At 38.1% G+C, this 24,872-nt stretch overlaps 1 protein-coding gene across 2 annotated transcripts in view; it reads right to left on the reverse strand.

The window, feature by feature from the left end:
* pcdh1b (protocadherin 1b) overlaps positions 1 to 24,872 on the reverse strand; it is a 177,814-nt gene that overhangs the window by 43,798 nt on the left and 109,144 nt on the right. The gene's annotated exons all lie outside the window — the stretch shown is intronic.

Raw genomic sequence — 24,872 nt, forward strand, 5'->3', positions numbered from 1 at the left:
TATATAACATGTACTGTATCATAGATGTATACTCTTAAAAAAATGTTTTACAGCTATGCCAAGAACCATTCTAAATGCTAAAGAACCATTCTGTGAACATAACTTTTTTTTTTTTTCAAAGAACATTTTTATAATCTAATGAACCTTTTTCAACTGTAAAGAACCTTTTGTGCAATGGATATTAAAGGTTATTCATGGGACCATTAAGAACCTTTATTTTTAAGAGCAAAATGGACATGGCTAATATGGCTAATAGCAAAATCCTTCTTAAACTGTGACTTTAAAACAAGCATTTTATGTAAAGCTGCTTTGAAACATTATGTATTGTGAAAAGCACAATACAAATAAACCTGAATTGAGTTAAATGATGTGTGATAGGGTTGTTAGTGTGCAGGATGGGTCGATAAATTGAGCTATCTTTTTGTATGAATCAATGTTGTAAACACGTATACCGCTTATACAAGGGATTTCCTCTTTCAACAACACCGACATGTATTCAGTGCCGAGTATCTCTCTCCCATCTACCACTAGCTCAAATTCCTCCAGATGAGTGGATGTGCTCTAGTGACAGCAGCTGACCCGTGATGTGTATTTCCTCCCCCTAAGGAGTTGTTAGTGTGGCTATATACACATGCACGGATGCACTGTGCAGCCTCCGAGCACTATGGGACCTCTCTACAATCACTGGCTCCTTTCCACAGTGTGAGCATGACTCCCTGTGCCCTGGGCAAGATCAGACCCCACTGTTCCTCCAAGTGTGTGAGCCTGTGTATAAAGCTGGAAAAAGAGGGAGACAGATGATAGAGACACCCCTCTGTTTTAAAATCTGCTGTAAGCTCACGTATAAATGTTACTCAGCGATCCTTTGTGTGTAACTACTATGTTTCACTGAAGCTCTCTTTGTTTTGCAAAAAAAGCCTATTATAACTGCAGATTTGTATTGGGTCAGCGGCATGTAATCATTATCTGTGAAAACACATGGAGATGAAAAGGAAAGAATTGATCTTTTTCCTGAACTCCAAAAGAGAGAAGGTCTCTGGCTATTTAGCAGCTCATTTCCAAAAGATTATGCTGAATTCATCTGTGAAGTTCAACTGGTGTATACTAAAGAGAGAGAGGAAAATATAAAAACAGAGGGAGAGAAAGAGAATAGTGCGAGACAGACCCGGTGTGCCAGTGGGGAATACTGTAGGTAGCCAGACGCCACCCAGCATGGCCCCTAGTGACCCCTGGAAAGCAGCCAACACAATGCCTCAATGCCGAAAAAAACAAACAAAACGTTTTGTTTTCTTCTTTTCAACGAACTTTGTTTTATGGTAACCCACTCTTGTTCTCATTTAGTAATAAATGTGCACTCAATCAGCTCTTGTTTGTCTCAGTAGTTTGGGTTTATTATGACACCTACTGGCATGGATGAATGAAGTTTTGTGCTTAAACTTCATAATGAAAATCTATCCAAACAATGCATCACTACATTGTTGACACTGCGCTGATTTAGTGTCTTGAATGGATGCATTTGGTAAAAAAAATTGCTGTGTTAAGTTTTTTCCTTCAGTTTAACACATTAAAAATAATAAATGCAATTAACACAGAATCATTTTTTTCTGTCATCTTTTGGCTGTGCTACAGTATATGATCACACTATCATCAAGTGCTATTAAACCATTCAAATGCACAAAGACACAAAAAATGTCTGTATATTTACAGTACCTGTTAGACATACCTGGAAATCTTAAAGCACTGTTTACAAGGTTGTTATATGAGTCAAAAACAACGAAAACAATAACTTTTTTCTGCATCTTAACAGGGCACATACAAATCTGAACCGACCAGTAGAAAAAAAACCTTAGCGTTGAGCCCTGATATATTAAAGACACACCTAAATAAGACATTTATTACACTGGGTTTATGTGAAGATTGTTTTAAGTTTACTTAAATGAAAAGTTATTATAGTTTTTAAAACCTATTAAATGTTAAAATGTATAGCTTGCAATAATATTGTAATGTTGAATTACTATAATTAATAGCCAAAATTGAGGGGGAAAAAAATCTATTCAGTATCAGACATCAGTATCAGTACTGGTATCAGTGATACTGGCATTCAATCATAGTGCTCAGCAAAAATATGCCATTAAACAAATATTTAAAATATACTGTATATATGACACAGACACATCTTAATGTGTCTGAGGTTATGGTTTTGTCTGAACACAATGATGTATGTAAGACCACAACTATTTCTGCCACCAGCCAGAGGCGACAGAATTGCAGAAAGAGAGAAGAGCAGAGAAGAAAGACCACCAGAAAATCCTGTGAGAATGAAGAGGTGGTCAAAAGAATAACAGTGTCGTCATGTGGTTACAGAGCAGATGGGCAGTGTTTCTAATGAGAGAAATCTGGGTGTTTGTGTTGCATCACATTTCACCGCTCACTCCCAGCGCTAACAGGATGTAAAATTTAAATGTTCATTAAAATTTTGTGAGAGAAAGAGACAAACTTTTTTTTTTTTTCTTTTTTTTTTTTGACATTGTCTAAAGTTCTGGATTTTCTCACTGTGATTTTGGAGAGGACGGGAGAGACTGCAGGCTCTTGCCCATTCTGACCTGTCTGTATCATGCAGCTACAGGCAGTGCTGTAATGGTGAAGTATGAAGCCTTCCAGTGTGACCTCTCATAAGGCCTTCAGTGACAGCTTTGAATGACAACATGAGTGACTGTTCGACATGCTGCACTCGAGAGAGGATGTCTCCAGGGCATGATGTGCTGGTTTTGTATGAAAATGTACACATACTTGCTTGCTGAGCAAAATACAAATTCATGAGGGTCTTATGACATCAAACAAGTCAGAAGAATGGACTTTTGCTAAAAGAAAGGGAAACCAGTTACATGAAATAAAACTACATCATAAATAAACAACCTTACATAACTAAAGCACTTAAAATAGCTCCCCTTATCTCTTTCAGTCAGACCTCAGGATTTGGGCCCGGGTCGGACTCAAAGCCCCTCGCATGCTGTGAGGACTTCAGAAGTCTTAGCCCCATGAATCTGTGGTCAGATGGTCTAAAACTGAGCAAGTTGGTGGAAACCAAGTTAAAATGAACTAGATCATAAAGCATTCTGTACAATTCAAAAAGTTTATTAAGTGTCTAACGCACCGCTTCTACTTTCATGCTTCGATGCACCTTTTTATTTATTTACTCATTCTTATGCATCTATATGATACATTTGGTTAGAGTCTTTCAATCGGTCCCAATCTGTTGCCAGCGTAATCCTAATCTTTCGTTCAATAATCAGCAGTCCTTCTGGTAGATACAGGGGTGGCTATGCTCTGCCTTTGATGGGATTATATAGCGCTCACAGCAGGATCCAGACACAGGAGCGGGCAAACAAAAGATGAGCCCTGTAACTCCCCTTATCCGCTCATTCTCTAAGTGGATTTGATGCGTGGCTATCGTACCATCATGTCTTTTTCTCCATATGCTTCGCTTCAATAAAGGAGAATGACGACGCATTGCCATAGGTGCAATCGACCCTCTAAACATTGTTCCATACATGCACTGTAAATGATTTCTGTTGTTTTCACAGCATTATACTGTTTTTCTCAACAGTTTCTTGCTGTATAACCTATGTACAGTATGTTACTGTAGATTTTGTTGCTTTCACAGTATTATTTTGTATTTTCAACAGTTATGTACTGTGCACACAGTTGACAGTATGTTACTGTATATTTTCAATGCATTCTGGGAAATTATTAGTTACTGTAAATCTAAATACAGCAGTGCAAATTGACCGCGAAAAACACCACACACAATTCCACGAGTAAAATTGCTAGCCTACAAACGTTATCCTTACATAAAACATTTTCAGGACTGGGTGACCATTAACAGTATTAATTTCTGTCAGTGGGGGGTGCATGAGAGCGCATTTGAATGAGTTTTTCTGTTGTGTCAGTTGTGTCAGTCTTTTCTGCCGACCTGGAACTTCAGCCCGGTGTTAGGAACTTCGCCATATGGTAAGTAATAAATCTTAATATTTGTATGCATGGATTCTAGCTAATAACTTTAAAATTATTTAGAGAGTATGACCAGGATTTAGATATTTAATTTAATTTATTCTTAACATTTTACTATCAGCTGTGTACAATATGATAGGCTACTCTAGGTTTCAATGTAGTTTGGGACATTGGTGTTACTGTAAATTTAAATACATTAGTACGAAATGACCGCGAAAAATAACCACAAGCTGCCGTTTATGAATAACTCTTCAGTTCCCCGAGTAACGTTGAGGGCGCGCAGGCCTTTGCATCGCGTCGCTGTGTCTGTCGGCGAAGTTTTCGCCATAAATATCTGGTTAGTGATGAATCTTTATATATTTTTTATGCAAACTAAATAGTAGCAGGTTATGTTAGTTTAGAAGAACTGCCCGCGGCTTATGTTCTATAACGCCTGTAACGCGGATTTCCTTCATGATGATAGCTAGCCTACTTGATTATTAAATGTAATTTTATAAACATAGATTGCATATGTAGCCTATTATAAGGTCAGAATGATCTAATAATTGTGTTATTTACCATTTTAAGTCGGTGGAAGCGCCTGCGCGTTCATTATATATATATCATACCGTTGGGAATTGAAAATCGATATCCTGAAATCGGATACCCAAGGTTAGGATTCGGATTCTTGTTATAAAATTAAATTTTCGATTCCTCTTATTGATTTATTCGCGCTTATTTTTGTCTAAATCAGAATATTCTTTTACACGTCTGTGAGGACCTGACCTGGCGATCTGCCAGGACCTTGTGCAGTTACCTCAGTCTATGTTCATTCATACACTTTTGTTACAAATTGACTTCTATTAGTAACACCAATGGCTTTTTATTTTGCACAAGTGATGGTTTAGAGCTTTGACTTAGAGCTTATTGTGATGTGACTTATTACAGATGATGCTACATATTGTGATCACTCTTGATTCAGTTGGAAAATATATAGGCTATATATTTTTTTTGTGTTTACAGGTTTCTTGTCAGGATAAATCCTGAAAATTCGAAATGAACATCACAGTTCCAGGTGAGCAGAAAGAGTGCGAAGGTTGTTCGGAGGAAGACCATGGCCTTGAATCAGGGACTTTGCAGAATATGATTGGCAAAATCATTAAGGTAAGAGTAATATTAGGGATGTGCAGCGGAGCCCATATCTTTAGAAATGATTTGTGTCTGAATCTGTATTTAGAAAAATCCAAAAAGGGTGGAAATGACTTAAACCATACATTTTTCAAACTGATAGTCTGTTTTATAATGTAATTATGTTCCCTTCACAGTTTCCATTTAACAAATATGCCTTGTATAAGTCAAATAATTTGTATTTTTATATTATAATTTTTACACCTCTTTAAATAAGTTTTAATTAAAACATGAAATGGTAAAAAATAGGGTTGAGTGATATGGTCAAGAATCATCTTGATAAAATGTTTCATATCAGTCAGTATTGATAATTATCACAATCAATGTCAAATATTTATTTATTTTAAGTTTTAAATGTTCTCAAACATACATTAAATAATGAAGACAACAGGTAAAGTTAAAATATAATGAAATGTAATAGGGGTGGGAATCTTTTTGATTCAACGATTCGATTCAAATCGATTCTTTGGGTCACGATTTGATTCAAAAGAGGCGGTACTTTTGAAATTGGGAATTCTCTTTTGAATCAAATTTCATTTTGATATATGCATAGAATACAGGGTGGGCCATTTATATGGATACACCGTAATAACATGGGAATGGTTGGTGATATTAAAGTCCTGTTTGTGGCACATTAGTATATGTGAGGGGGCAAACTCCTCAAGATGGGTGGTGACCATGGTGGCCATTTAGAAGCAACAAACAGGACTTTAATATCACCAACCATTCCCATGTTATTACGGTGTATCCATATAAATGGCCCACCCTGTAGATTTAAAATCTATGATCAAATCTAAAATCAAATCTATGCATATATCTAAATGAAATTTGGTTCAAAATCGAGAATCGAACAGAAATGATCAGCAGCTACTGTTAGCCCCAATCAAGCGCATTTCAAGCGCAGACACATTTCATTTATAAATGGCCGTGCCCACTCTTCCGTGAAAAATAAAGTGGATACCATAGGAAAAAAAAAATTCTCCTAAAAAGGTGTTGATAATGTGAGTTAGGTTTTTTTTATTATTAGTTTTGCTTCTGATTGATTTGTGCTTATCATTCCTTGCAGGATTATCAGAAGTGTTGTCGCTCTTCTACCACTTGACACCATCACTACCCTCCTCACCTGGCCTTCATCCTCACCTGTCTTGCTTTCTTTCTAAGTTTCTTTTTTACCTGTTCAGGATCATTTTTGCATGAATTGAAATACATGAATTGCTCACTGATCTTAATTATTAAATATATATTGTTCATTAGTCTTCTTTTAAAACAGATTTTTATTGTTGTATCATATTACATTATTATTACTAATGTATTGTTTAAAAATACACAATAAACCTTGTTGTGCAGTTAAAGCTTCAATTGTTCTTTTTTCTATTTCCCATTAACAGTTAAAATAATATTCCTACAGATTTTCTACATATTCTACAGGTAACACAGTAGCACTATAAAAGTAATAAAATAACATTTCATAACTGTATAATACTATACAGTATTATTAAAAATCAACGGTGTAATACTGTGTTTTAACGTGGTAAAAAATTACAGTAAAATAATGTATTTAATTTTACAGTATGCTTAACAGTACTGTATTTAGTGTTACAGTAATTTTACTGTTGAATGAAATACAGCAACTACTGGATAATTGTTGCCAGTAAGTTACTGTTAATTTGACAATACATTTTTTACAGTGTGTGACTTCATCCAGCCAGACTGACTGGTTTAGTGACAGAGACTCCCTGAAAGAGTTGTAGCCTCATGTAAGAGCTCTTACAAGTTGCCAATAACTAGGGGCATGTAAAAGATCTTTAATCTGTTTGTTTATACGGTATCCTGTTTTTTTTTTTTATAACCTAAATCCTAATAAGGTGTGCCGAGACATACGCCTTAATTCCAAAGGCCAAACCCATCCTGACTTAAATTTGAACAAAGCTGTTTGAATATACAGTAATAAATGAATGTTAGCATTTACACTAAATAAATACAATTACTCAATAGGTGACATGTTTTGCTTGCAATCTTGGACCTGTTTTGTGTACAGACGGTGTCGAACAATGCTCGCTGCTGCTTCAACAATGTCTGCTACGCTTTAGCTAAATGCTAGCCATTGAGAATATGCTACATCCAACACATTCTCATGGCAATTCGTAACTGTTTTAAGTTTTGGTGAATTGGTGGCCAATTCATATGAATTCATACAATCTGCTTATGCCCCAATGGCGGTTAGGTTTAGGCGTATACCTTAATGTTTTTTTCCTATAACAAACTTCTCTCTATAGTAAATAGTTTTTTTTTTTTTTTTTTATGAAATCGAGTTGAGCATTTCTTAATGAGAAAAAAAGGGACAACAGCAGGCATTATGATTTTCATGTTGTTCTTTGACCAAATACAAGCTATATGTCTGTACACTTAAAATAAATTACTTTTCAGTGTTCGTAGTGTTATACAAACACCATTATCAGTTGTATGTAACAGAAAATCACATAATCAACACATGATATGTAATAGTTACATCACTACTAAGTTATCCAGATATGATGTTTGCCAGAGCAGATGGTATTCCTTGTCGTTTATGGTTTTTTATTTTATTCGTCCAAACCTTTTACCGCCTAGATGTTTTTGAAAAATAACTTACATAGACATCTGATTGGATTTTAATAAAATAATCTATGCTTGTCCAATTACATCAGACAGCGGCAAAATAACTTTATATAAAACATAAAACATTGCACAAAGCAGCACAGTGCATAGTGTCAGTATTTTAATGCAAGCGCATCAAAGAACGGGAAACTCGCAGGCACTAGTGTAAGGCACTAGTGTTAAGCTGAGATGAGCATTAGACAGTAGTGTTTGACAATGAGCTAATGATAAGCTTAAAGAGTTGGGAAGAACCAGATCTTCTCCTTCTAAAGTGATATGATAACTCGAGCATAGTATTCGATTAGAGCTGTGCAATTTTTGCATGTTGGTGTATGTGTGTGTTCACATTAGAAACCTAGCATATTCCATTCCATTCACATTCCATAGGCAGTGTAAGACCACACACTCTCCTTCTCCATATCTCTCTCACACACATATACACATTAACAAACACTTCTACAAAGAAACATACAGCATCTCAGAAGAAGGGATATCACCCGAAGCAAAAAATGGCTTAAAAAACAGCACTCACCCTGAATTTTTTTTTTAAAAAATAACCCGAAATCAATAGCCACAGATGGTCTTACATCAGAAACAAATATCCTACTTCTTAAGATTCTGCCTCTTTCTCTAAACCATTAAAGTGCCCTGAGCTATAGAGCCTAGACAGAGAACACACACACACTTTCTCTAACACTACTTTCACAAATTGTGGACAAACACAGGACTAGTTTCACTAGTTTGGTGAAGAACTGACGCTTAAATATATACACACTTCATAATTAGCAAAGTGAGATCTATTGAAAAGCTCAATGGACCTTGCTTGATTCTGATTAGTTGAGGCCTCAGGAAGGGCTAAGCAAGCCTTCAGCTTCACAGTGACATATAAAACCCCACAACCTGCAAGTCAACCCTACCTCAAGAAATGCTAAAGCAAAAAATACGCTTGGTGTGTAGCGTGGGTTGTGCGTGGGAGTCTGTATGTGCCTATCTCAGGGAATACGAGCTGGGAGATATTCCAGGAAGTTTTTCTGCACAGCCGGCACAGTTGCTCAATAAAAGCTCCAGTGTGCATAAGCCGCTTGTACCGCAGAGCATATTTTAATGAGCTCTATCCCTCTCTACCTGACTTTTGCATGCTGGGATTACCTGGGGTCACATCCATCCTAATCCCATCAGCGCAACATGGCTCAGAAACCAACAAGCCACTGCTTACCTCCACAGGTAGACCTTGTGCTACAAAGCCCTGACTACGTTCCTCACCTGTTTTATTTAAAGCATTCAGCAGGTAGATGAGAGGAAAGTTTGGAAGGAGTGAACTAAAATCAATGTTCTGAACCTGAGAAACCAGGTTCTGATTGTTTTGACGGAGATCGACCTTACTGAGTTTTTTTTATTTTTTTCAAGAAGCTTGCGATCCTATAGTGCATTGCAGCAGGTGAAAGTAGCACACTTGCATGCATTATAGATGTAAACTGGGATTGCTTGATACAAGATAGAGGAGAACGAGAGAGTGAAGGAGTGAGCCATGATGGATTGCAGAGAGGAAGTAGTGGTTCAAAAGTCTTTACTGTAACAAACAGATGAAGCTAACAGGAAGGAAACAAATACACGGAAATACAGTGCTTTTTAAAATGCATGGATTAAAGTGTGATTAAAAGCTATGTATAACAGCTTCCAGGTGAGGCAAACTGAAATTACACTCCATGCACGCACACACACACGCACACACCTATCAGTCCATTCCTCTCTTGGTCCTTTAGTTTCACGCAGTGTAAAAAACAAAGCCCACAATGGTTTGGACCAATTAAAATGAGCACACATCCATCCATCCATTGATGTAATATATGTCTCAGAAGAAGCAGAGACTGCATATTTGAGCTTTTTGCATCTGTTTCATGCACAATATGAACCTATACTGATTCATATATTCAGTCTGATATGTCTCATTGTTAGTAAAAAAGTCAGCGTTGCATTTCTGAGGATCAATCTCAGTTTTATGCACCATAAAGAGTAAAACACATTGTCTCCAGAACAATACTGTATAAACCTACTGAAATGGCTGCTTATCCATCCATCCGCCTGTCCATCCATTCATTCAGTCAGTCTATTCCATTCAGTCTCTTCTCTGGTGAAAATGTAAGTGATTCATTTTTGAATGTGTTGATCTTAGTTTCATGCACTGTAAAGACTAAAAAAATGGTTTCCATGAGAATAAGAATCTAATTTACTTTCCTATTTAAATTTCCACCCATCCGTTTTGTCCGTCCAATCAAAAAAATCAACAGTAGTGGACCATTTAGAAGAATGTTTTTGATTGTGTTAATTGAAATGGCTGCTAATTTATCTTTCTATTTGTCAGTTCATATAGCAAGAACTATCTTACCAGTAGCCGAATAGTGAGCACAGCCGTGTATTTTTAAGTGTGCGTATCTCAGTTCAGATCAGAAGTTTTTTTCTTCCAGTGTTTAACATCCACTAGCTGTTTTTGATGTCATGTTTAAACCTGTTTCATCTGCCAGATACACTGTCTTCTTATCTGAAAGTACAAGCCTATTTCCTTTCATTGCAGAGATGCTTGCGCTCAATGTGCAGTTACCTGTTTTAGTCACTTTTACACACATACACCAAGCCCTAATCAATGCAGAGAGGGGAAAAAGAGGAAAACAGCACAAAGTCAAGCTGAGTAGGCTAATAATACTGACACTCCAGTGCAAACTGTAAATCAACATTAAATCAATGCTTAATCAATGTATTCCTCCGCCTTCTTATCAACCTCTCAATGAATTACTAAAGACTAGCTCCAGATAAATGCTGACCCCACGAGTTATCCCTCTCACTAAGCTCGCAGCAGAGGGTCTCTGGTTTAATATAGAAGGGATTGTTGCTGTTGAACCTGCTGAACCAGTGGATTATGTTAAACCCAGTTAAAATCCAGCTAAGTGCCAAACTCAATGCCAGAGGTAAAACTAAGCACAGTTTGACCTCAAGATAATGCTAAAAATGTAAGTGCCTCAGTTGAAGTAATTGCTTGAGGAATATGTCTGATTTGCAGAGAAATGCATGGAGCGGACCACCAAGGATAGATAGAAAGTGACAAAGACATTTAGTAAAGCTACAAAGGATGTTCATTTAAAACAAATGCCGTTCTTTTGAACTTTCTATTCATTCATCCTGAAAAAGTTGTGTTATGGGTTCCACAAAAATATTAAGTAGCACAACTGTTTTCAACACTGATGATGATCAGCTTATTATAATGATTTCTGAAGGATCATGTGACACTGAAGACTAGAGTAATGATGCTGAAAAACAGCTTTGCCGTCACATGAATAGATAAATATATTAAAACAGAAATAAATACAGCATTGGTGTGCATACGAGACTTCTTTCAAAAAAAAAAAAAAAAAATCTTGTGGACCAACAACTTTAAAATGGTAGTGTAAGTAGTTACCCATAAAAGACCATATATCTAAAACTACTGTTATACCTACCTAAAAAAAATATAACTAAAAAACAAAAAAACTGAAAAGAGCTGTTTATTTCATTTGTGTCTTTGTTCTATTGTATTTATACGAGTACAAAAAGCATAAGAGTCAATAAAAATAAAAAAAAAGCAAAGAAAAGGCTGCCATTGGTTCATTATTATCTGCGATGAGCCAGGACAGGAGTAATATCACTGCTAGAGAGAATTCATAGGTCTTCATGTCGACTGAAACATTTGAAACTTAAAAGCAGGAAAACTGAGGGTGTAGCGGTGGAACACATTCTTAGTCCTACACAGGAAATTGATTCTGGCCCCAGCGGTCACAAGGACATTGCGTGAGAAGTGTGCGATTGCTGGTTTGTGTATGTATTTTGGCAGTGGGCTGGTCAAACAGTCAAGCTTCGGACATGATAAAGCCAGATCTCTGTGGCACGCAACAACAGCAGGCTGCATCAATAACGTGATAAGAGACGATTGCTTACAAATACAAATGCAAAGGCGAGCACATTCAAACACATGCAGAAGGGGAGATACATTCACTCAAACACGTCATGGAAAACATTGCATGGGGAATGAGTTTTTGACACCAATGTTCTTCTTTAACTTTAGTTAGATGCATCACCACCCCACCATTCGCAGGGACTTTTACTTAACAAATGCCTGATGTGCATGGATTTACTGACCAAAGATACCCTGAGCACTGAGCACTTTTGGCTTTGTGGACTTTTGGAACACACTTTTAAGACTCTTATAGGTTAACATACATGATAACAGTTGTGTATTCTCTTTCTCTCCCAAGAAATGTTTTGAAACATCAAAAACATTTTCGCTAAAATCACAGCTTATATTATCTATTGTAACAATCTGTTTTGGACGACTTATTAGTTCTTCTAATCTCTCTATATTAGTACAACTTCTAATATCATATCTAGTTATTTATATATCTGAAATATAAATAATAAAATAACACTTCCACAGATTCTGCACAAAATCATTGGTGGATTAGACATGAAGCACAGTCAAAATATATTATTTTATTTACTATAATTTTACAATGAACTTTACAAATTATGTCTAATTTTTCATCTCAAGCACGCTCTTTTTTATTGGTAACTAAGTAAACTCACTTTTAACAAAAAATGGTGGTTGTGATGGAAATGATGCCACAACTAAGGGGAACAGGCTTTATTTTTATCAAATGAATTTAACACTTCACAGTATCAATTAATATAAAAATGATTGAAGATTACCTCTCCTGTTTTGGATAATATATCATTGTTTAATTGCAATTTATCATTTTAATTATGGATTTTCATATTTTTATATTTAAAGTCTAGCTTTTGATAAAAGCATTTGATAAATTCATAAATGTAAAAGAATGTAAATTCATGATAAAATGTTTTAATATTACCTTCACATAGCAAAAAGAAAACAGTTGAATCTGTTTTAATAAAAATCAACCCATTGATTTTGAATCAACCAATGTGGCTGCACTTAAAAATGCCTGGTCTCCATCCCTCCAAATGTGGCTTTAATAACTGCACAATGAGTGCAGACAAAACATCCTGAGAATGTTCAAAGATTGCACAGGCAAAAAAAAACAAAAAAACATCTCAAACCCCACTATGCCTATTTTGGCACTGTTTTGCATCACTACTTTAGCTTTTCCGATGACAATTAGCCTCCCGTTTAGATACTTACAAACATCATCCCACGTTTAATCAACTGTCTCATTCATTTCCGATTCTAGAACACAGACAGCGTGAGTCCAAAAGCTAGCTAATTTAACAACTAATCTGCTGATTAACACCAAGTTGTATTAACTGTAACGTAAATGATAGGGCGAGGCTTTTTAGGACTCAGCATGGAGAGGAAACACCTCGAGTCCGCTTCAACATGAAGTGAGAGAGAGTAATTTGATTAAGGGAAACACACTTCTGTACGTGTTAAGTCTTTCTACTGGAGACTCAAAGCAGTATTCAATTACCTGCTCAATCAAGCCCAATTTACTGCTAGAGTGGAAGGAAAACATACAGACTGTAGTGGGACTGAACCTCACTTTTCTTACAGAGCGAAAAGAGAGATAGAGAGAGTCAGGCTTCACACCATGAGTCAGTATTGATCTTGAATCTATAGTGCCTGGGTGAGGTGAGGTGATATGGGTTCAAACATAAGAGCTCTTCATATCTGGAAACAGCTTACTGCCTACTGAGACACTATGGCATTAAGTAGGCAATAGACAGCATGAGCCATTCTACACCTACAGTACCATTACTGGTGTATGTGTGAGACACTCCGTTAGGTAAGCCGAGTTTCAAGCACACCCAGCAGCTCAAACCCCCAATCCCCCCCCACACAGACACCCCCCACCCCCACCCCCACCCCCACCCAGCAGGGCACCGTTTCCATGACAACCCTAGCCGAGAGCCCCAGCAGGACAGGAGATAAAGAAGAAGCCATATCCCTACCACTGGGATGGGAGGTGTGCGCGCCTGTGCGTGTCAGGCTAGTCCTTTGAGATCCACCTAGCTGGCTTTATCCTCTGAAGTTGACGGACAACAACAACACTATCCTTTAGATTAGAAGCAGCCGCCAGTCCCTCGGGAAACAGCAGGCCTGGCAACAGTGGCATGATCGGCAGTGGCTAACTCCCTAAGCTCCTCTCCGAACTGGCAATGGCTGTGGTGGCTAATTCCCCACACTGGCCATGAACCTGGCAACAGCAGCTAACTCAGTGGACTAGACACAAAGGTTGCGATAGCAGTAGAAGCTAACTCCCAGAGCGAGGTGTAAAGCTGGCAAAAAACTCCCTCTGGACTATAGTGGGGACCAGCAACGAGCCCTAGGGATGACAAATATAAAGTAGCAAACTGGCCCTAAGGCGTGAACTGTTACAAACACAAACTCTGCAAATTTCAGCTGTGTACACTTAGGAGCTTGATAAGTGTCCATCCATCTATTTCAAATTCTGTGAAATGTAAAAGTTCCTCAAAATGTTATTCTAATGACTATGGATTGAGGTATAAATGTAAAGAAAAATAAACAAGACATAATAGTGGGATGTACGATAATGTCACAATTAACTGTGAGAATATAGTACGTATGGTATGTCAAGTCGCAATTGCGAGATATAAAGTCATGAATGTGATATACAGTCACAGTGAAATATAAAACTGCATTTCGAGAAATAAAGAAATAAAGTCATAATTGTGAGACTAGCCCCTGGTTTCACAGACAGGGCTTAAGACTAGTCCTAGACTAAAATGTAAGTCTGAGCTGTTTCCACTGAAATAAACTTGCACTGACTGATCTTAAAAATATATCAGTGCCTTTTTAGTTTTAAGATGCACATCGGTAATGTTTTTTTCTAAGCATGTTTATAAAAATTACTTAAATGTCCTAATTGATCTATGGTCTAATCCTGGCTTAGTCTAAGCCCTGTCTGTGAAACCGGGCCATTAAGTCACAGTAGTGAGATATGAAATCAAATTGTGGGATATAATGTCATAAGGGAAATATAAAGACACAGATGTGAGATATATATTTATATTGTGAGATATAAAGTCACAATTGTGTGATATGAAAGAATATTGTGCGATATAATGTCATAAGTGAAATATAAAGTCACAATCTTGAGATATATAGTCATATTGTGAGGTATGAAAAGTTAATCGTGATTTTTTTCCCCCTAGAATTCTGACTTCTCACAACTGACTTTATCTCTCAAAACTGCAACTTCATATCTCACAATTTGACTAATGTTTTGTAATATATAATTTTTTTTCTACTCTGAGGCGGAAACCATAATACCCTCAGCATGTGCGAGAGAGGGGAAGAAATCCACTGTATTCTTTCACAGTGAGAATCTCTCAGATCCTGCAAAACGAATAAATAATTCATACTCCATATTTGGTTAATCAAACAAATTAGATAAAAGGACTTCTATTTTCAATTCAAACACAGGGGAAGAGGAACATTTAAAATTTCGGCTCCTTCCTATGTGAGCGAGGATGGTACATTTGCCACACCATCATAATACATATACTACTTATCCAGTTACATCCAGAGACCTTCACATAGGCTACTCATCTCAAATTCCTTCATTCGGACTGCCGGAACTCAAAACCCGGAGAGCCTTTTAAAGGTCCAGTCCCATTTATTGAAGCCACAGTGCTTCTGGTTACCTGAGCTAGGCCACAGATACGTGATACTAAGATTTCCCTGATCAAATATGATTACAGCAGTTATTCTCTTGGTGGGGAAGCCAGCCATCGGCTTCTAACCCGGAATGACAGAGTGGCACAGAAGCAGGGAGGAAAGGATGCGAGTGTGGTTACAGGCCTGCGGAAGGGAGAAAGAGTATATGGGGTTGGAAAGTGAGAGAGAGAGACATCAAGGCCACGGTAAAATCAATGCATGCAGAGAATGAAGAGATAATTAAGGAAGGAAAGAAAAGAACGAGAGAAAGAAAGAGTGAATTTAATCCGTCCTTACATGACTCCACATCACATTCGCTAATTAGATGAGTTACATCTTAATGTTAGTAGCCATTAAACACAATGGCGGTGTTCCCAGAATCCTTTGCTCTTAACAAACCCCCCCTATCAAGTTATCTGGGATTGTGAATTGCATAGCCTCAGTGTTTTGTCAACGTCGATAAAGGCATAGCATGGGATGTTAGTGATGTCTTGCTCGCTGATTCAGAGGTGTGTGTGTGTGTGGTGGTCTGGCAGGCCCTTTGTAGGCTGTGTGCTCAATTACACGCTGACATAACAGGGATGTACAATTACTGCGTGACACTGCGTTCACTGTACTGCACCTGTCAAACAGCCTGGCAAGGGATGACCCAGGGATCCTTAGATGATGAAGAGGTAGGGATGGTCGCTCACACACACACACACACACACACACACACACACACACACACACACACACACACACACACACAAGTGCACACACGCACACATTGCTTACTCCAGTGCCTTTTATACTTCCACATTCACAGCCACCTCTCTCTCTCTCTCTCTCTCTCTCTCTCTCTCTCTCTCTCTCTCTCTCTCTCTCTCTCTCTCTCTCTCTCTCTCTCTCTCTCTCTCTCTCTCTCTCTCTCTCTCTGTCGTTCTCTCGTTGCAGGAGAACTGCAGTGATCAGCACTCCAGTCATTGTTGTGATTCAGTAGTGGAACTCCTGTCTGCCAGCTCTGCTCCAATTTACAACAGCGGCCCACAATGCACTGCTCTGGGCGAAGCAAGAATACAACCACACCTCTCTCTCTCTTCTCAGGACTCAATCTTTCGCTCACTACCGTAGAACAGCAGACCACCATCAAATAAGCACAAATAAACAAGCTCCACTCCTGAAATAAACCCCTCCATGAATCTTCTCTCGCTGTCTACTACTTCTCATCCTCCTCTGTATCTGTAGTCTCATACATGAGCCACACACAGCTCTGCAGCCAGTTCCACCTAGCATTAAAAACTGTAAAGTGTGTTTGGTGACTCAAAGGAATAAAGCAATGGTACAAGACTTAAGTTTTAACATGGGGGATGCACCTTTATTAAAAGTCTGGTCACTAATAATAAGCTGATTATTTTCATGTTGTGGCCAATAACCTATACTCTTAAAAGAAGAACCCTTAACATCTATGGAACCTTTCCATTGCACAAAGAAAGTTATTTAAGGTTCTACTAATAGAAAATATATGAAATTGTTCTTCTATGGGATCCTTAAAAAACACACAGACAAACACACACACACCCACACACACACTTTTGGAACCTTTATTTTTATGAGGATATTAGGATAATTATTGACTTTCATTGTAAACATTAAATTAATAATTTTGCAGTTATGTTTGGCACAGAAATGACACACTTCACCTTTCAAAGAAACCTGAAATTACAAAACTTCAAACAAACTGCTGCATAATGGACTGGCATTTATTGTTCATAATTGATAAAATCCTGCTCTGCCCCAGCAGTCTTGATGGGCTGTTTTTAGTAAAAAAGCTTTGAGAGCGTCTCTAGTGAAGGCACTAACAATCTCGTCGGCATCCATTGTTAGCACTGAGAGCAGGGACCACTACAGTGGCTGTGAGGAGAGAAAGAGAGCAGGGCTCTGTGGGGGAGATCACCCACTTTCCCTATGCACAAGCCTTTCATCTAGCAGCTATAGCAAAACAGCACAGCTAATTAAGAAGAACTAAGGAATGTCCAAAACAGACTCACGCGCACACATACACGCATCGCTCCCTACTTTTCCTTCCTCATGGGGACGGGAGGATAAATTCAGCTTGGAAACAAGCGCTCAGCATTACTTAAAAAGTCTAACGATAGCTCTGTGTGTGTGTGTGTCTGTGTTTGAGGGAGGGAGGGAGGGAGGGAGAGAGAGAGAGAGAGAGAGAGAGAGAGAGAGAGAGAGAGAGAGAGAGAGAGAGAGAGAGAGAGAGAGAGAGAGAGAGAGAGAGAGAGAGAGAGAGAGAGAGAGAGAGAGAGAGAGGTCCACTGCTGCTCACTTTATTATACAATTTGTAGAGGCATTAGATCTACTTCCAAAGTCTACGGAGCTTTCACAAGCATCCCACAATTCCAACTAAGTTGTGTGCATATATGTACCTGTTTCATCCTCAGATAACAAGATATCAAAATGTAATTTTGACTTTATATCTCACAATTGCCACTTTCTCTCAAAATGTGACTTTATTGCTCACAATTGCGATTTTTTTCTCACTATTGCAACTTTCTCTCAAAATGTGACTATCTCTCACAATTGCAACTTTATTTCTAATAATTTCGACTTCATCTCAAAATGTGACTTACAATTGTGTCTTTTAAATTACATTTTTTCCTCATAATTGTGAACCGATATCTCAAAATAATTGCAAATTTATATATCATAATGTGGATTCATATCTGATATGAAGTTGCAATTGTGATATATGACTTATAAAGTCACAACTGCAACTTCATATCTCACAATTACAACTTTATATTCCACAGTTGTGATTTTATATCTCACAATGTAACCATTTCATATATTAGACTTGATCTTATATTTACTCATTTTCATTTTTAAAAATACAGATAAAAAAAAAAAAAACTATTTATCAATATAAAACAATAGGAGTCAATGGAAAGTGTCCATCATGACAGAAAAACACAGCTGCATATGTATGTGTGCTCTCCGTTGAGGTTGATCAGGACGAGATGACCCATTGCCTGGATGTTTTGTGGTTGCTCATTTTAGTGAAGACCCCAAGCTGCCCCACAAGCGCCTGTCAGAGTGGAGCCATGACAGATAATCACAGTCACACTCATCACAATAAAGGGGAAATGATAGAGAGAGAGAACGCTGAGGATGGGGTCAAGCGCAAAGAGAGAGTTTTAGAAACAATTTTGTATCACTTTGTATTTAGGAAGAACGTCACGGTGGGAAAACTAGTGAGTGGGGACAGGAAGTAACAGAGACTCTGTGTGTGGGAAACACTTCCAGAACACAGTGCATCTGCTTTTGATTAGCTTACACGCACCCCATGCAGTTCTCTTTCACTCTGTTCTTCCATCCATCTTAAGGTTCAACATTCAGGGGGCGGTCAGCGGGTTAAACCTCCTTCGAGACTTTCACAGGCCATCCCGAGAGGAACGAAGAGACAGTGGTGAACACTCAAGCATACTTCCTGACCAAACCATGGATTCTCTTCCTCTTTGTCTATATCCTCTCCAGCCGCTTCATTAACTCCAGCTTTAGCCTTTTAATTAGGGTTACCATGGCGCCCTCGGCATATAACAAAGCGCTTCTGAGCTTCGAGAGAAAGTGGCAAGGTGCATGTTTCTGGCATCATAAAAGGATCTGACCAATTAGTCATTGTGCAACATGGAGCATGATTAAGCTAGCCTTTCTGTGTTTAGTACATTTTTTATGGTATTATGGTATGGTTTGATGTGTAAGATTAAATAAATATGAGTGGAATTGTGGGCTGAGGGAGGAATGATTCAGAATCTCTGGTGTCTGCATGATCGTTAAAGGAAAGCCACATAAAGTCTGTAATTAAAGGATGTGCATGACAGACATAATCATAAATGCATTACCCCAGTCTACACGAATCAAGGTTTGCATTTAATATAAATGTTCTAGACATTATCGCGCAATTCTTTTTAAAGACTTGTAAAGACGCAATTATTTTTAAAGACGTGGAATGGAGATTGAATACCCTGTTTCAAGAATCGTCTAAAACGGTGGCATTTCTGTGTAATTTATGTTTACCATCTCAAAATCTCTGGGCAAATTGTCAACGGTAGAAATGCTGTCTGTGGTTAGTTGGAAGCATTAAAAACAGCTCAAATTTCTCTCGTTTTTTTCCCTCTGTGTGTGTACATCCGGTTCAGTGCATCGGAACGTCAAAACAATTTTCCTGTTTTCCAGCTTAAAGAAGTGGCCTGATTGAATGGTATGGGACAGATTGGATGTTGCCGTTATGGAGATGGCTTGTTTGCTCATTTGAGACGAATGATTGCCTTCATTTCCCCTGATATGGGCGTGATGGCGGTAGAACGGCAGCTTATTTGCTCTCCTAAACGAGGGCGTAATGGACGCTTTGTGCAACGTTAGAGCGCTTCGCGGTTGCCTTTGAGAGGCTCTTGAGAAATGAACCCTGACAACTGCACAGATGTTCAAAAGGCCTTTCTTCTGTTTAGATGCGTAGACCGTTCGTTTGTTTTTTGTTTGTTTGCTTGTTTGAGGAAGCCATTACCAGGCGGCTGATAAGAACACTAGGTCTGTCTTTAGAGGAGAGATGAGAGACAGAAATTCAAATAGATCCATAACTGCTCATAAATGCTCAGGCAGCATCTCGCTCAGACGAATGACATCAAACCACACGTCTGCCGTTCCTGGCTTTTACCGCATAATCACTTTCTGCTTTGGGCTCGTCTCATCTTTTCCATCTCGGCTCATTCCGTCAAATTATTCTCCAAAACATTTCACACCATCCCCTATTTCTGTGTATCTCTTTCTCTCCATTGTCTCTCTTGCTTTATCCCACTCTTCCCAGAGAAGACCCACAGACCCATCCATTTCTATTAGGCAGGGGAAATGAGCACATTAGGGAAGAGAAGGGGGTGTCGGGCGGAAATGCCCCCCCCCTTGGGACGCTGAGCTGGGGTAATGGAATTACACTCCATTATCAAACGGAGATGATTCCATTTAGCTGGAGAGAAGCGAGCTACGGTGGAGAGATGGAGTAAGAGAAAGGGATGGAGAGAGGAAGAGAGCGAGTTCAGTCCATTTTGCTTCATCTAAGCTAATCTAAACAACAGCCACCGTGTGTTGGATATCACACTATTTCTCCAAGGCCAACTTCTAAGGGCTCACTGAGCTCCATGCAGTGGTTCTTAAATGGTTTCATTTCAGGACACAGGATTTACACAAAATGGTACCAAAATGGTTCATAAATACAAAGGCAACAAAAATATCCTTAATATTTCGCTTAGTTTGATTGGATGCGCAGCAACATTTAAATGAAAATGTAAAAGTTGCCTTAAATGTGTAAGAAAGTTACCAAAACTAACTGCAATAGTATTGTTAATATTTTTAATTAGCTTTCATTTTTATAATTTAGCTTTGACAGACAGATAAAATGATAGATAGAAAGAACGATATAGATAGAAAAAATGATAGAACGATACTGGTTTACCAAACATTGGCTATACAGTTGTAGTGAAGTCTATAGTACTTATTCAAAGTATATAGGCTCCTCCTGTTTATTTCCTCATGGAATATGAGCTATAGGTAAATGAGCAATAGCTATAGCAGAAGTGATGTTTTTTTATGTTTCAGGAGTAAGGCAGAACCCATCAGAGACAACATCTACTTCAGCAAAGACAACCTGGCCCATGTCTTCTACAGCGACTGGATGATAGTTTTGCTAAGTCACCCCCCAGAATATACTTTGGTTCTTTCTGTTCTCAGAGGAATGAACAGAAAGAATAAAGACTGAAAGTGAGACGAGTCTTTGTCTTGTAAGGGGTCTCTGGAAGAGAGAGAGGAACCAAGCAGAGCCTGTTCTGACTCCTGCTGGTCTAATGCAAAAGATTCCCGTTGGAAACATGAAGATATCTGAAATTGTGCTTTTTATCTGCACCTCTCTTCTTCAGGTATAATACAGGTGGATTTCTAAAATGGATCTGGCAAATTCAGGAAACTAAATATCTTGTTTAACAAGAATATTTGCACAATGCACCATGGTTTAATCTGCAAATATTCTTATAATGAATTATTGAAAGGTGAAGTGTGTAATTTATGTGCAACTAGTGACACCAAACAGAATTGCATAAATGATAAATAAATAAATAACATGTCTCCTAAACACTCCCCCTGTCTGCCATTGGTCAAACAAGCAAATAGTCCCGCCCCAAATTGGCAGGTTACCATGCTCCAGTTTGTCCCTGGGAGTAGATGCTGTATTTTATTATATTAAAGTAAATATTCTGCAAGTGACTGATTGTCATTTATTTGTTTAGTGCTCTTCATGTATTATATAGTATAGACCTCCTCGGGCTGGTCAAGAAGGTCAAATAAACAGGACAATATCTTGGTTTATCAGCATAGAGTCACAGTGTTTACTCTATTCAGGGAAATCAACCTACGAGTAGCTTATTTAAAGTTGTCTCTGCACATTAAAGTGGGATTGGAGAAACTATTTCAACATGGAAAAAAAAGACATTACACACATCATCTTTAAATTATTCATGTTCACATCATTGTGAAGTGACACACTGAAGCTAATTAAATTTGATGTGTGCAATTTTTTCAGTGTTAAACTACTTTTTAATGTGCAGAGACAACTATAAGTAAGCCATTCGTGGGTTGATTTCCCCAAAGAGCGTAAACACTCTAGTTTTATAGCATTTTCATAAAAATGCTTTTTGTCTGAAAAGTCTGGCATGTGGCTCCTCTCAACCAATGGTGTGAGCTCAGGGACGGGGCAACCTGTTTGTGCAAATGGCTGATGGAGGAAGCATTTCACCTTTAAGTATTTTAAAATTCTAGGAAAAAATGCAGTTCTCTTGAACTTTCTATTCACCAAAGAATCCTGGAAAAAATGCCTCGCAGTTTTCACAAAAATATTAGTCAGCACAACTGTTGATAACACTGATAAGAAATGTTTCTTAAGCAGCAAATCAACATTTTAGTATGATTTTTGAAGAATCATGTGAGGCTGAAGACTGGACTGCTGAAATAAATGACATTTAAACACATATTAAAACAGAAAACAGTTACAGTTCACAGTATTGCTGTTTTTACTGTATTTTTGATCAAATAAATGCAGCCTTTGTGAGCATAAGATACCTCTTTCAAAACCATTAAAAAATGTTACCAACCCCAAACTTTTGACTTGTAAAATCTTAATAGTGAGATATGAAGGGTACTGTTTTCATGTCAGCATATACTTAATTATTTCTAATGCAGTACATTTTTAAATAAAATTGAATATGAAGTGAGTCATTTCTGTCTAGTGGCATCAAATAGAACAAACTGTTTCTTTGAGTGACTGACTGGGGTGAGCTTAGAACAGAACTTCCTGACCAATAGCAGATGGGTGTTCGAAGCTTAAATACACATTTTTTCACAGGTCTGTTTGGTGCTACTAGTGGCGCATAAATTACACACTTCACCTTTAAAGAATCAGAAGGCAGCGGCTTTATTCCATGTACCATAAATATTTCACAACATTAGTCCTTGTCTTGCACGTTGCCTCATTTCTCATGTTTTGACAATGTTCTTTTAAAAAGAACCAAATCAAGGGTTGCCAGGCAGACTCATCAAGACGTGTTTGTGCAAACTCAGTTGCCCTGTCACCTTCATGCTTCACAGTATCATTCCACACCCACCCTGCCCTCTTTTACACATTACATCCATGCATTATCTATAGTGGCTATATGAAGCAGAGCTAATTTGAAGAGCAGTGCTGTGGCAGCGCAGTATTTATAGACTAGCACTGCTGCGTTGCGCAGCTGCTAAAGTCATTTCGAGCGCTGGGACTATTTATTTTAAGATCCCTGCTCTTTTATTAGCTCTATTGTGTATAGTGATGTAAGGGAGTACAGTAAAACTCTTCCCTCAGCATCAGCGATGTCGACCCCAGGAAGCTGGCAGCAATCCATGAAGACAGTCAGGGTCAACAGGCACAAGTAGAGTCTGTCTACAATGATAACACACGCAAGCATACATACACGCCCATATATACACATCCTAAGGAAATACCAGGATATCGGTTGAATATCCCGCCAAACCCCCATTGCACCTGACCTAATTTCTGCATGCACAGAAATGCATACTGTCCTTCTTCTCAGTGTGTGTGTGAGAGGCTGCGGTTGGTGGCACCTGCCAGGGGCTTCTGTGCCCAGCTGTGTGTGTACAGATGCCATAAGTGAGACCTGTCTGGGTGACCCTCCCTGCAGACACACACACACACACACACACACACACACACTGTCCTGCAGCTGCAGTAAAAGCACTGATGTGGGAAGACAGCCATGACATTTAGGCCTCAGTCCACCTCACTTTCTTAGTCATACTTCTCTTTTTCTTTCTTCAATTCTACTTCCTTCAGCTGATTCTCAGTATTCTCAGTCTCTTTCCATGCATCTTGACCTCTTTCACAGACTATTCTGTTCAATCCACCCAAAAAAAAAAAAAAAAAAAAAAAAAAAAATGTATCGAGGTTATGGCACCTACAGAGTATTTGAAATAAATTAAACTTAGTTTCCTCAAACTTTTCCCTTTAAAGTCATTTTGAGCAATGTGTTATGGAAGCGCAGCTGTAAAATTTAAAAACAGCTGTGCTGTTTAATATTTTTATGAAAACTGTGAAACATTTTTTATGAATAGAAAGTTCAGAATAACAGCAAATCTGTTTTAAAAATGTAAAAGCCTTTACTGTCACTTTTGATCCATTTAATGCACTCTGGCTGAATAAAAAATATGAATAAGTGATTTTTCCTTTCCACACCAAAAACATATTAACCCTCATATTGTAACCCAGGGTTGTTGTTATTTTATTATAAAAAATAAAAATAAAAAAAAATAAAGGAAGGACATACAGTAACATTATGACACAAGTGCTGTTTACTGAACTCAACTTGTATTGACCCCAAAATATTCCTTTAAGAGTGTGTGTTGTGTGTACACATACACAGCACTGAATAATTCCACTGTAATTGAAATACTAAATGCTTTCAATGTGAGCCTGCCTTTTGGCTATGACTTCCACCCTCTCAAAAGCTGTTGCTGAGGATTCTTGGTTTGTAGCACCTCGCCTGGGCGGAAAGGAGAGACGGCATCCCTCACTATAGGAGAACTAGCTGATCCCTACAGCTACAACAGAGGAGGATTACATCAGGTTTTCCTGGTTTGTGTGTGTGCTAATATGAATGGGTAATTGCAATATCTTGCCAAGAATTAATGCTTTTTTGTTGACGAGGTCTATACAGTTTTCAACGAAAAACATATTCAAATCAGTAGTTAATTTGCTTAAATTCTGACACTTAGTTCACAGTGCCTAAGAATTCAGATT

This window comes from Rutilus rutilus (genome assembly GCF_951802725.1).
Source record: "Rutilus rutilus genome assembly, chromosome: 14".
Taxonomy (NCBI): Eukaryota; Metazoa; Chordata; class Actinopteri; order Cypriniformes; family Leuciscidae; genus Rutilus; species Rutilus rutilus.